At 31.0% G+C, this 12,580-nt stretch overlaps 1 protein-coding gene across 4 annotated transcripts in view; it reads left to right on the forward strand.

Moving 5' to 3' along the window:
- The window catches only part of LOC107437055 (uncharacterized), a 50,320-nt gene that overhangs the window by 24,817 nt on the left and 12,923 nt on the right, over positions 1-12,580 (forward strand). For 2 of the 4 annotated variants that reach the window (XM_087152401.1, XM_087152403.1), the window contains exon 1: positions 9,853-10,240. The exons of the other annotated variants lie outside the window; for them this stretch is intronic. The gene's annotated coding sequence lies outside the window, so the exon portion shown is untranslated. Of the gene's footprint in view, positions 1-9,852; positions 10,241-12,580 lie in introns of those variants that run through there. 4 annotated transcript variants of the gene reach the window in all.

Here is a 12,580-nt window from a genome sequence, read left to right on the forward strand (position 1 = left end):
TTCGTTTGAATTTTCCTAATAAAATCCAACTATTTTAGAAAGTTAATAACTACGTGAGATATAATTATCCTTTAATGTAGCTTAATGAAAATGTGAGCTTTATATACCGTATTTTCATAATAGTGCAAAATTTCAATGGTACCCATTGAAACATTGTAAGTAGTTAGCACAATTTTCTATCTCTGAATATTTAAGATTTTTTCGTTCAGTAAAAAAAAAATTAAATGAGTTCTATGGATGTGTGATATCACTTATTTGACTGATGGAGCCGTGATAGCTCAGGGTAACAGAACGTTCGCCTTCCAATATGAGGTGAACTGGGTTCGAATCCCAGCAATGGCGAATCCCGCACCTAGCTCGAGCTGTCTACAGTGCTGACGTAAAAATATCAGTGGTAGATGGATGATGGGTTAGAGTCCCCTTGTCGTCAGGCTAACCATGAAAGATTTTCGTAGTTTTCCTCTCCATGCAAAACAAACGCGGATTAGTTCCATCAAAAAATACTCCACTGAGGCCAAATTTCTCCCAGTACTTGATTTAGAGGTTCCCTTGACTTCTAGATTGGGTTCAAAATTGCAAGGCTACGGGGTTGAACATTAGCTGTTCAACGACGGTTTTAAAATAAAATAAAATTCATATCATTAAAGTTATATTTCAGAACTAAGAAAAAAAATTATTTCTTTTTTTTTAACTTTTCTTTTATCACCGTTTTTATTATATCAGCAGGTTTTAAAGATCGTTTCTAATGAACATTATTCTTTTACGGGCACTTTTTTCTAAAAATACGGCTCTGTGAGAAAGTTCAATTGTAATTTCTAGCGTTGAACCTTTCATTTAAAAAGTAAGAATATTTTTTGTTTTGTTTTTTATCTAGAATTTTCTTTTTCAAAAATGTATTTGTTTTCTTTATGACGCGGCAATTAAGAGGGTATCTATTACATTTTAAACTTAACTTTTTCTTAAAAATACGGATTTTGCAACTTGAATTTTTTAATAGTTGTTAATCAGTTTTTTATTTATCTTAAATGTTTCTAACTATCTATTAAACATTTTTATTAAAAAAATTTTCCTTAACCCCTTACTAATATTACAGCTAAGTTTTGATTATTTTTAAATGATGACTGAACTTGTTTATATTTTATAACAATCGTTAAACAGCTGAGACAATATTGGTTTTACGACTACTAATAATCATCTCTGTTGCCTTGTAATTTTGAACCAATTCAGAAGACAAGAAAACGCCTGGATCAGCACCCCCAGAGGAAGACTTTTAGATGGAACTAATCTGCTTTTGCGTTACAAAGGGAGGAAAATCTCCCACTGTTAGTCTGCCGGCAAGGGGACTCCAACCCATGATCCGTCTACTACCACTGACCATTTTTTACGTCAGCACCGTGGTCGTAGCGAGCTGGGAGCGGAATTCGTATCGACCAGCCGTTGTTAGGATTCGAACCCGGTTCACCTGTTCGGGGGGCGAGCGCTCCATCCCCTGAATTACCACAGTTCTTATATCTGTGATAGCAGAGAACAACTCATTTTAGCACATTTAAACTGGCCATTTATAGAAGTAAAGCATTCCTACAACAGCCCATTGTGGGTCGGGGGAGTTAAGGAGGTAAGGGCTCCACGTTTTCGTGACCATCGGTATTTCTTTTCTTTTTTTTAATTTACTTCTATTTTTTTTCATTTCTTTTTTGCTTTTGACATCAAGTCAAGCACAAGCTAATAAAAGGATGATCTCGAGACAGAAAAATTTTTCGACAACAATCATTATTTAAAGTAAAAACAGTTAAAAAGAATCCACGAAAAAAGCGCCTGAAATTGCAACTTTCAAGCAAACTGAAATTTCTAAAAAAAAAATAAAAAATAGCTTTATTTTTATAATTAAAATAGCATATTTAGCATGTCAAATTTCAAGCACATTTAGCTTAATTGCATTTATGCAAGCATTAGATTGGCTAACACATTTCTTTTTTAATTTAAAGCGGGCGATTCTCGAACTAATAATCAAATATTTTCTTTTCTTTTGTTCTTTCGAACTTCAGATTCATTTGCATACCTGCCTTATTCATTTCATTTTTTTTTTTTTTGCGCAGTAAAACAAAATGTAACGTATAGCAATAAAAACAAAGAAAAAATTTGCAAAAGAACTTAAAATCGCAATAACTTTCGTATAAACTTCAATTTACAAAATAAAAAAAAAAACTCATTTCACAAACAAATATGTTACTATCAGATTATTAAAGTTCCATTCCAAAGTTGCATTTTTGCAGCCTGTAAAGAGGTCCATGCAGTTATTTTATTTATTTTTTTTTTTTTTTTTGTTGCAAATTTAACAGGTAATAAATTTTGAACTAAATAATATTCATTGGAATTAATTTTTTTTAATTCCATATTCAGTCTATATTTTTACTAAATTCCTAAGTGTTATAGTTTTCTGCGTAGCAAAACAAAATGCAAAGCTTTGTTGAACACCCAAATCAGCGGCGGAAGCGATTACGGTTTTTTAATAGAGATAGAGATAATGTTTGTTATAAATGATGTATCAGTTGGCAAATTATTTTTTCTCTTCTTCTGAGGATTAATACAGAGTTAAGCTTTGGAAAATTTAAAATTATTAGCTTAAATTATAAAATTTTTCGAATTTCAGAAAAAAAAATTTTTTTATTCAAAAGGAATTATTTGTATATTATTTATATCACAATACAAAAAGTGTAAATATTGTTGTTGATTCTAATACCACATACTAAGACCAGCAAGCCTGCCTGGTGTAACCAAGTGAATTCAAGGCAAAGGGTGGGTTTCTTGTTTTTCCAGGGGCACCCTCTGTGTTCAGGAAAGCGACTATCAGCCACACACACGTCACAGCCTGTTTTACAGAACGGACCCAATCATTCACAGATCGTAATTTTAACATGCACTAGAGAACGATCAATCCCTGATTCAGTACTACCGGGGTATTGATTTATTATGGGAACTTGGAGGACTTTGTGACTCCTACAGAGTTAACGTGCACCATTGTGCTGTCCCCCGTGTCTTTAGTTGTGTATGTACTACGAGATTTTTCCTTTTCGCAATATTTTTCGTTTTTAATTAATAAAAATATTTTTAAAATATCCATGACGCTTTCTTTTAGAGAAATGTTTAACACAGTTTTCAGTTCCATATAGTTTCCTAACTTAAAGAGATTTTAATCTTTATGAAAATCAAGCCAGAAGCTAACGTACTTGCTTCTCCCATGACTCTCCACATGCTAATAGTGAAAGCATGCGAAGTGTTGCCATAGGTAGAGAGGTTTGCTCTACGCCACCTGACCTGTAGTTCATTTCGATCGCCAATATCATTAAATTCAGTAAAACGACTTCGTTGGCATTAGGTATTAATTCTATTAGAGTTAAGAAGTACATATTTTTACAAGATGCATAATTTTTTTTCTGTTAATTTATAAATATTTTCCGATGTGGTTTGGATGTTCCTTCGATGAAAAAAAGATATACCATTTTGTTTTTGTCTGCATAAGAAAGACTATCAAAAAAGTGTCTTTCTTATATTTCATAAGTCACAATAAAGAAGGAACGTTACAATGCTAAACGCTACATAACAGACGTCTCTTCCTCAGGATCGTCTGAATGATTGTTCATACAGAAATCGCAGCTATGGATGGATGATCGTGTAAAGCTAAGGGTGGTGGCGCTGGTGGTTAAATTGCTCTCGCAAGACTTCCGGGTTACTGCTTTCGATATATTTTTACCCCGCAGATTGAAAAAAACGCTCCATCATATTTTTGCATCATATCTTTTGCAGTATTTCACATGTACCGAGTTCTTTCTTTCAGTCTTTAAGCTTCAGCGCATGATCATGTTAAAATTATAATCATTTGAATATTTTCTAATTAGGCTAACTTAAAAAGATATTTTTAAAGATATTTTTGGCGACAATTTATTCAAATGTATAATTAAGGGATAAAATACAAAACATGGCAAACCTTAAGAATTATTCCCAATGAGATATTAACTTTCCAAAATTTTTTTTGGCCTTACGACCTCTGAGGCTGCGTTCCAATATTCGCACCGGTGACACTGGTTACACGAAAGCAAACTGGTCACGTGACCTCAGTTCGCACCGTAATTTAGGAACGATCGGTGCGGTTAGGTCCAGTTCTGTTGTTGTTGTTGCTAATTCCCATCTGGTCTGACGGGGTCAGACCAGATCAATGAATCCGTTGACATTCAGAAAATCCGAAACCAGAATGGGAGAGGAATGAATGTCATTCCAGTCCAGCCCTAAACAGTTCAAGATGTGCTCAGGTGATGCCTGGTTTTGTTGGCATTTAGGGCAAAGATGAAAGATTTTTTGATTTGCAGAAAATGTGAGACTTTTTAGGTGTCCACTGGCCAGTCGGGATAAGCAGGTGTTGGTTTGCCTATCACCAGGGAGAGATAGAGAGAGTCCTGGTCTTTCTGCTTTATACCAGTAGTGAATAGGTGGAAGCAGCCACTTTTGTTTGTTCTGGGCCTTTTGCCTTGCAAAAAGTTCAAGGTATGTAAGCTCTGAGGTGGAGGGAACTGGATGGTCTAGTCCCTTCTTTGCAAGAGTGTCAGCCAACTCGTTGCCGTGGATATCGACGTGGGACGGGATCCATTGAAAGTGGACCTCATGCTGTTGGGAAATGAGCTTTACTTTTTGTAGGATCGAAAAACTGGTTTTATCTCCAATGAGGGCCCAATTTTTGAGGTGTTGAATTGAACTACGGCTGTCAGATAGTATCCAAGTATTTCCAAGGTGCCCTTCACTCAAGATTTTCTCTAGTCCCCTGTTGATTGCAATTAGTTCGCTTCGAAAGACGGAGCAAAAATCGGGGTTTCGTTGATGAAGAGTGTAGTTCTCTCGAGGTGTTTCAATAAATACCCCACTGCCAGTCTGTCTATCCATTTTACTGCCATCAGAGAATATTTTGATGTCGTTTGGAGGGATTTTATTGATGATTTCCAGGGACAACTGTCTGAGGAAGTCAGGCACACAGTCTTTCTTGTCAAGCATGGTAGGGAGGCTTTCATGGAAACTAACATTGGAAAGATCCAAGCAAGTACTAAGATTGCTATGAAGATAAAGAGGTTCAATATTTTCAGCGATTAACAGTTGTGATTTAACATGACTAAAAGGACTGTTTTTCTTTAGCCTTTGATTGCAGGTCCAATTATTTAGGTAAATAGCTGTTAAATTGCCTTGGTCTAAACTGGAAAGTTTATTGTAATATTTCACTAAATTAGCTTGCCTTCTGAAATTTAGAGGTTGCAGATCTGCTTCGTAAAGAACGATCTCTGAAGGGCAGCTACGTTTCAGTCCAGTGATGATGCGAGCGGCGCTCAGTTGAACCTTTTCCAATTTGTTTAAGTTAGATTGAGAAGCACAGCAGTAGACAGGATAGCCATATTCAAGAATTGGTCTAACAAGAGCCTGGTAGGAAGTCCTAAGAGTAGTTGCATCTGCTCCCCAATCCCTACCAGCGATACACTTAATAATATTTAGGCGCTTCCTAGGTCCAGTTCTGGTTGCCATTAGCAACCAGAAGCAGACGCTCTCCTCTTTCGGAATCTTTGAGAAAAATATATTAGTGATAACAAATTTATTTTTTGTTCTATTATATTTATTTCTTGACCATTCTATTTTTGCATTACTTGTTAAAGAATATATATTTCTAGACTTTTAAAGCTGTTTCATATAATAAAGCAAAATATCATGATTAGTTTCAGTTTATCTTATTTATTTTTTAAGTTTAGTTGATAGAAAGTAAAACTTCAGTTTCTTATTGCATATTTTTCCTATTTAAATGTTTATTTTAAAATGCATCCATCATCTCAGTAAGTTTTATATTTAAATATTTAACAAAATTAAAGAGAAAAATAAAAATCTGCTTAGTACAATTTTTATTGTTTTTCTTTGAAATACTTTGGAAATCATATTTTTGAAAAATGAGTGAGTTATGATTTTTTAAATTAAAAAAATATATATATATTTAGCTTGCTTTAAACTTCATTCTTCATGTAAATAGCGTAATTAATTGACTTTAAATATATAAAAAACTTACTTTTATAATGAATTTTCTCAAGAGAGCAACTTTATCTCAATATAATACGATCTTTTAAAATGTAAATTTGATAGCATTTCAAATGCATGAGATGGCATCTTTGAAATGTCTCTCATTGTAAGCTTAAATGTCAATGACAAACAGTCAAAATAAGTTTAAAATTTGATTGCTAGAATTTAGAAAAATTAACACAGCTTCTATTATGATAGAGATGGTATATAGTGCAATGTTTATGAGCAAATTGACTTCAATTATGTAATAAATATATTTTCATAGTGAAATTTTTCACGAAAGCTAATTTGTTTACATGAAGAAATTTTAAAGTGAAACTTCCTCAGTTCCTCTAACAGAAATTGAAAATAACCATGTGTTAGATAAGACTAAAAAGATCAAAATCCAGTTGTGAGATTTTTTTCTTAGCTGCAGTTTAAGCATTTATATATAAAAAAAAAAAAAAAAAAAAAAAAAAGAAGAAGAAGTTAGGTAATTTTTATTAGTGAACATATTGTAAGATATTTTTTATACTAGCCACCTTTGGCGAGAAGTTATGTCACCTTTCAAAATTATCTTGTACAATATATAAACTTTAACGGTAATCAAGTCGAATGCAGAGCACATCAGTATTTAAATATTTTAATACTTCAAACCCACCTCCGATCCTAACAGCATAATTTGTTTTAAAAAATATATTAACAAAATTTTTTTCACCTTTTAGCTGTTGCCCCAGTTGAAAGTACTTTGATCACAATTTTAACAAAATAGTTAACACAGAGGAAAAAATTAGATTATTGTATGGTAAAAGAAATCCCTCCTAATACTGGATAATAAAACCAAAATATATAATACTGGATAATATATAATACTAATAACTGGATAATAAATAATACTGGATAATAAATATACTGGATAATAAATATATAATACTGGATAATAAAACCAAAATATTCACAAGATAACGATTTTCTGAAAATTCTGGTTTTCAAAATTACCCACACACAATTAATTAAAAATACTTAACTGAAAAGCGGGTTTAAGTGAATAAATTAATTTTAGGCCATGCTCCAAGGTATCATGAAAAAATTATTAAACTTTACTAAACTAAATTTCATATTATTAAACCATATTTTATTTATGGTGTTTATTTCTATAAAATTACAAGATGACTTTAAATAAATACTTAATGCATAACTAACTGTAAAGCTTAGTGCCAAATATTTTTATTAATTTACAAATAGCACATGGACAAACAAATTTGATTAATTACGAGGAGAGAAAAAAGGGCCATTCGGTTTAAAGTCTGAGCATCCACTGCCTGGTATGTGGAGGTGCTGCAAGTTTTTATATACCATTTCTGTATGAAAAGCTACTTGTTGAATTCTTTTTTTCAAATTTTTTTTTATTTTACCAGTTATTTGAAATTCTATTTTAGCATTAATAGTATTAGCAATAGAAAGAAAATAGTTGTCAGGCCACTTTTCTTGAATTCTACTGTGAAGCACTTATGCTGTTTAAAATTTACTTTGAAACACTAAACAGTGTTGCTAATATATAGAGAAATACCATGGTGCCACATGGGAGAAATATTTATAAATAGATAACATACTTACCTGAAACGAGTTTGTGTTAAAAAAAGAGAAAGATATTATTATAATTTTGCTACAAGTGGGAGCTTTAGTATTCCATCACAACTATACAATTATAGTATTTAAGTTAAAAAAAATGTTTTAACACAACAATATCATTTTATTGTAAAATATACATCTAAAACTTAAATTATTTAAAAAAATTAAGAAACAAAAATGTTGCAACAAAACAAGAAATGAACTAATGATAAAGTTTAAAGCGTTTTTATTTGTTTACATTCAAAAATAAGAAATTCACTAATATTGTAATCTGCAGATATTGTTGTAATAAAAAATTTTCTATGTTGGACAGAAATATTTAAATTTGTAGTAATATAATTACACATAGTGACAGCAACCTTTGCCATCACGTTTAAAATCGTTTCAGATAAACTTAACTATTGTTTGCAATTAGTGTGAAATAATGGTGTATACAAAGATGTTTCACATAAAGTTAAATCTCTCTGTCATAACTATTAAGTTGTATTTGTCAAAAATGTTTTAAATCAAACTTTTAAAATAAGTTCAAATATTAACCCGAAAGTTTAAGATGACACAAGCTAGTCAATAATTCACTTATTTCAGTCATTTTTTAAAAAAATTTGCCAAGAGTTAGATTTAGTAGTATAATTCAAAAAAAAGTATACAAAACAACAGTTATAAATAAGTGTTTCAGAAATTTTCAAGTTAGTGTTATAAAAAATAAATATTTATATTACATACAGATCAATAATCACGTAATAAATACCTTGAATTAAAAAATAATTATCATTAAGAAATAGAAATCTTGAAACAAAAAGTAATGCACTAATAAGAAATGTAAATAGAAGTCGATTTTTTTAAAATTTTAAACAGAATCAAAGCTTAAATTAAAAATTTACCAATAACATATAAAATCTTCATATTGTTCAAAATTATCATGTCATAATATAATACTAGAATGTTTATTATATTGTGATTTTCAGAATTTATTTTAGTTAACAATTATGAAAGAAATATAAATGTTAAAAACCTTTGGCATTAAAAGTCTAGTTCTAATAACACAGGCCAATGAACGACCTTTGTCGTTGGGCTCTATTTAAGATCCTTTTACAAAAACTAAACTTTTATATATCATCTGTTATTAATCTAAGACATTGATTTGCACGTGTGCAGAGGTACAGATCAGGATAAATTTCCATATCATCACTACTATGTTGTGGTTATCAGAAACGATTTAATATTATAAAAAGAAATACATACAATACAAATTATAAGCATAATACATTGAAGGCCTAGTTTAACAACTTAGGTCAGTCCCTTTACTGAAACTCATATGATGTATAATATAGTAAAAACTAAAAGCATAATTTGTTATTAAGCTAGGATAATATTCATCATTCCAGGTCTGATATGGAATATAGAAAGGATATAAGAAAAATTTATGACACAAAAGAAAAGTATTTAACAGTGAAATATTGATTGGATTTGTTTATTTTAAAAACAATATACATTGGACAAAAATGTTTATGAATGCATATGAAGCAATAAATCTTTTACTGATTTTAAAGTTCTATCGCTATTACAAATTTAACAATGCTTTGGATAGTTTTTTGATTTACAAAACGATATGTTTATTGAAAATCACAAGTCAAAATTCTTTCGATGTGAATCTATCAAGTAAATCTAATCATCACACGAATCAAAATTCAGATGAATTCTTAGTCTTGAAAACAAAAACATACTAATATCAGAAATAAAACGTTTATGAATGATATCCATTGCTATAAACAGCATCAAGGCGATTCATCTACAGAATACATTTCCAATAATAATTATTATATTTCAACTTAATACAAGAAAATTTATTTTAAATGATAAAACAAGTTTTTATAACAAATTTATATTAAAATCCATTCAAAAATACAGCAAAATTATGACGATCTCAACAGCAGTATAATAAAATTTGTAAACAAATAAGGGTAATGACGTCATGCGAACTGACCAAACCGACCAGAAACCTGGTGCACTTCGTGCGTAACTGGTGACACTGGTTTGAATATTGGAACGATCGGTGCAGTGCACTGGTGTAACTGGTTTTAATATTGGAACGGTCGGTGCGGCAAACTGCAATAACAAACTGCATAGAATATTAAGCTTGTTCGCACATCGCCTCGTAGTCATAACATAAGCGGAGGGATACACTAGAAATTTTCTGAATTTTTTCTGGTTAAAGGACGCTTGTTATAGTTTACATTAGGCCACCCATCCATTCGTCTCATACAACTGCGCCCTCTATAGCTCTTTGCGATCGTGAATAATGTAGGTGGGTAGAAATAGGCAACTAAATACTGGGTAACATTTGAATCTTGAGCAAATATTATACAAAGAGTATTTGTAAAAAATATTTATTCAGTTTATTTGTATGAATATTGTTTTATTCTAATGTCTTTATTTTCATCATCATACTGAAAGAGAGCCTAATTAGAAATTGTGTGAAGAAAAAAATGAACAATTGAGATATGGAAAAGAACTTCGTCATAAAGCAATAGTGAGTATTCATGTTGTGTATGATTCAGTACATTAAAAATTGAATATACGAATTTTTTCGGTATTACTTTACAATGAGATATCTCGCTTGTTTTCTCAACTTTTTATCTTTTTTGAAGAAAATAAGGAAAATGACTTAAAAGCGACATTTTCGGAAATGTTTTCTAATCATGATCTGCACCAAAATCATGAGAAACTAAAAATAACTTCATAAAAAGGTACCAATTGGAAAAGTTCAAGAATTGGTAGTCACGCCAGGGCAAACAACTATAAGATTTTTTTTTTAATAAAAGTAAGAAAATGGAAGATTTCAAATGTACAATATCTCGAAATTTTTATTATGACGTGAGTTTCAGATCGCCCATTTAAATAATCACCTTTTGGTACACTTTATTTGTGACGATTTCATCTTAAATCTAAGTGATTTTTTGCAATTCTTTCTTTTTTTCAACAATTTTTTTCGGCAGCTATTGCTATGCGTTCCCACGTATTATAAAATATTGCCCTTGCCTCTCAGTGAAGTGGTTTTAGTTCAAATCCCAATATGACTGGTTGATACGAACTCCGCTTCGGCTTGACAATAATGATATAAAATATTCTCAGTGATAGACGAATCATGGGTTAGAGTTTCTTTACCTAAAACTAACCTTGGGAGGTTTGCCACTCTATATGCAAATGTTGGTTAGTTCTACCAAAAAGTCCACCACGAAGGCATATTTGTTACAATACTTGATTCAGAAATTCTGATGTCTTCTTGATTAATTTCAAAATTACAAGGTTATAGATTTGAACATTGGTAGGTGAAAACTCAAAATTAGATTGGCAATGGTTATGAAATAAAATATACTATGAAGTATGATCTCTTAAAAAGTTAATCATAGAAATATGGGCAGAACAGTATTCGGAATTGGGTATTTTGTGTTAGAAACTGGTATTTGACATGACACGATAAAAACCAGTAGAAAACTTTCATAAACTGCCAAAAAACTGGGACAAGCTTATTTTTTGTCATTGGGGACATTTTAATAGATAGTAGCTCATACACAATACTTGCATTACATATTACTATAATTATGATTTTATATAGCTTAATTTATTTAAGCTATTGAATGTTTTTTTCTGAATCACGGCCCGCTTAATACTTTATGATCAATATTAAAATTTTTCATTTTTGGCAATAACTATGAGTTATTATTATCCATCTGAATAGTGATTTTTCTTCTACTACTGATCTCTACTTATAATTTTTTTTAATGTAAGTTTCGTAAAAAAATGCCTATTGAAATAAAATTTTCGTACAGATTGCTTATACTAGGGGTGCACAACCTGCGGCCCAAATGCGGACCTTCGGCTACTGAAGTGCAGCCTGCGAGAGCTTCTGAACACAAAAAAAAAAATTTCAATTTTTAATCGCACTTTTAGGTCATCACGTTTTGACACAATCAATTTTAACAGATTCTTTAGTAAATGTACGTTTAACACGCTTTCTTTAAGCCGATTTTATGGAAAATATAAATGATTTTTTTTAAACAGTTATTTCTGCTTTTCTACGTGATTTCGAAAATCTCGAAATTTTTATTTCGCCGCGAGTTTCTGATCGCCCATTTAAATAATCACTTTTTGGTACACTTTATTTGTGACGATTTCATCTTAAATCTAAGTGATTTTTTGCCATTCTTTCTTTTTTTCAACAATTTTTTTTGGCAGTTATTGCTATGCGTCCCACGTATTATAAAAAATTTCAATTATTCTATTACGACATGCAAATTTTAAATTGTTCATTTAAAAAGCTCTATTTGTGCTGAGTTCAGCATAAATATAAGTAATCCCCCCCCCCCAATTATTCAATCCACATGATTATGATGATCCCGTCGTTATTTAACTATTATATTACTAAGACACTTGATTGGTATTCGCACAATTAAATAATCACTTTTTGATACGGTATTTCAGTACAGTTTTATCGTAAATCCTAGTTATTTTTCCTTCTTTTTTTCCGCAACGAATATGATTTGGTCAAATGTGGTAATGAATTGTGATTTGGTCAAAAACCAAATATTCGGCAAAAAAAAGGAAAAAAATCGACTGAACGCCGTACACTTGTGGCCAAATAGCAAAATCTTTTAGCAGCATAGCAGCACTGAAACTAACTTTTCAATGCTCAGAATAATATTTCCTGGAAAAACGTATTCTTAAATTAACTCTAAAAAATAAGGCCAATCAAAAACGTTTTTAAAAATGTCGCAAAGCGAAACAAGAGAGCATGAAAATCAATCTTAATTTTTGGAAGAAAATCTTAAAGCTTAACATCTCAGTTTTCCAATTACCAGAAAAAGCCAAG

The sequence above is a fragment of the Parasteatoda tepidariorum genome, chromosome 9, assembly GCF_982258835.1.
Source record: "Parasteatoda tepidariorum strain Cologne lab strain chromosome 9, Ptep-v5.0, whole genome shotgun sequence".
Lineage (NCBI taxonomy): Eukaryota > Metazoa > Arthropoda > Arachnida > Araneae > Theridiidae > Parasteatoda > Parasteatoda tepidariorum.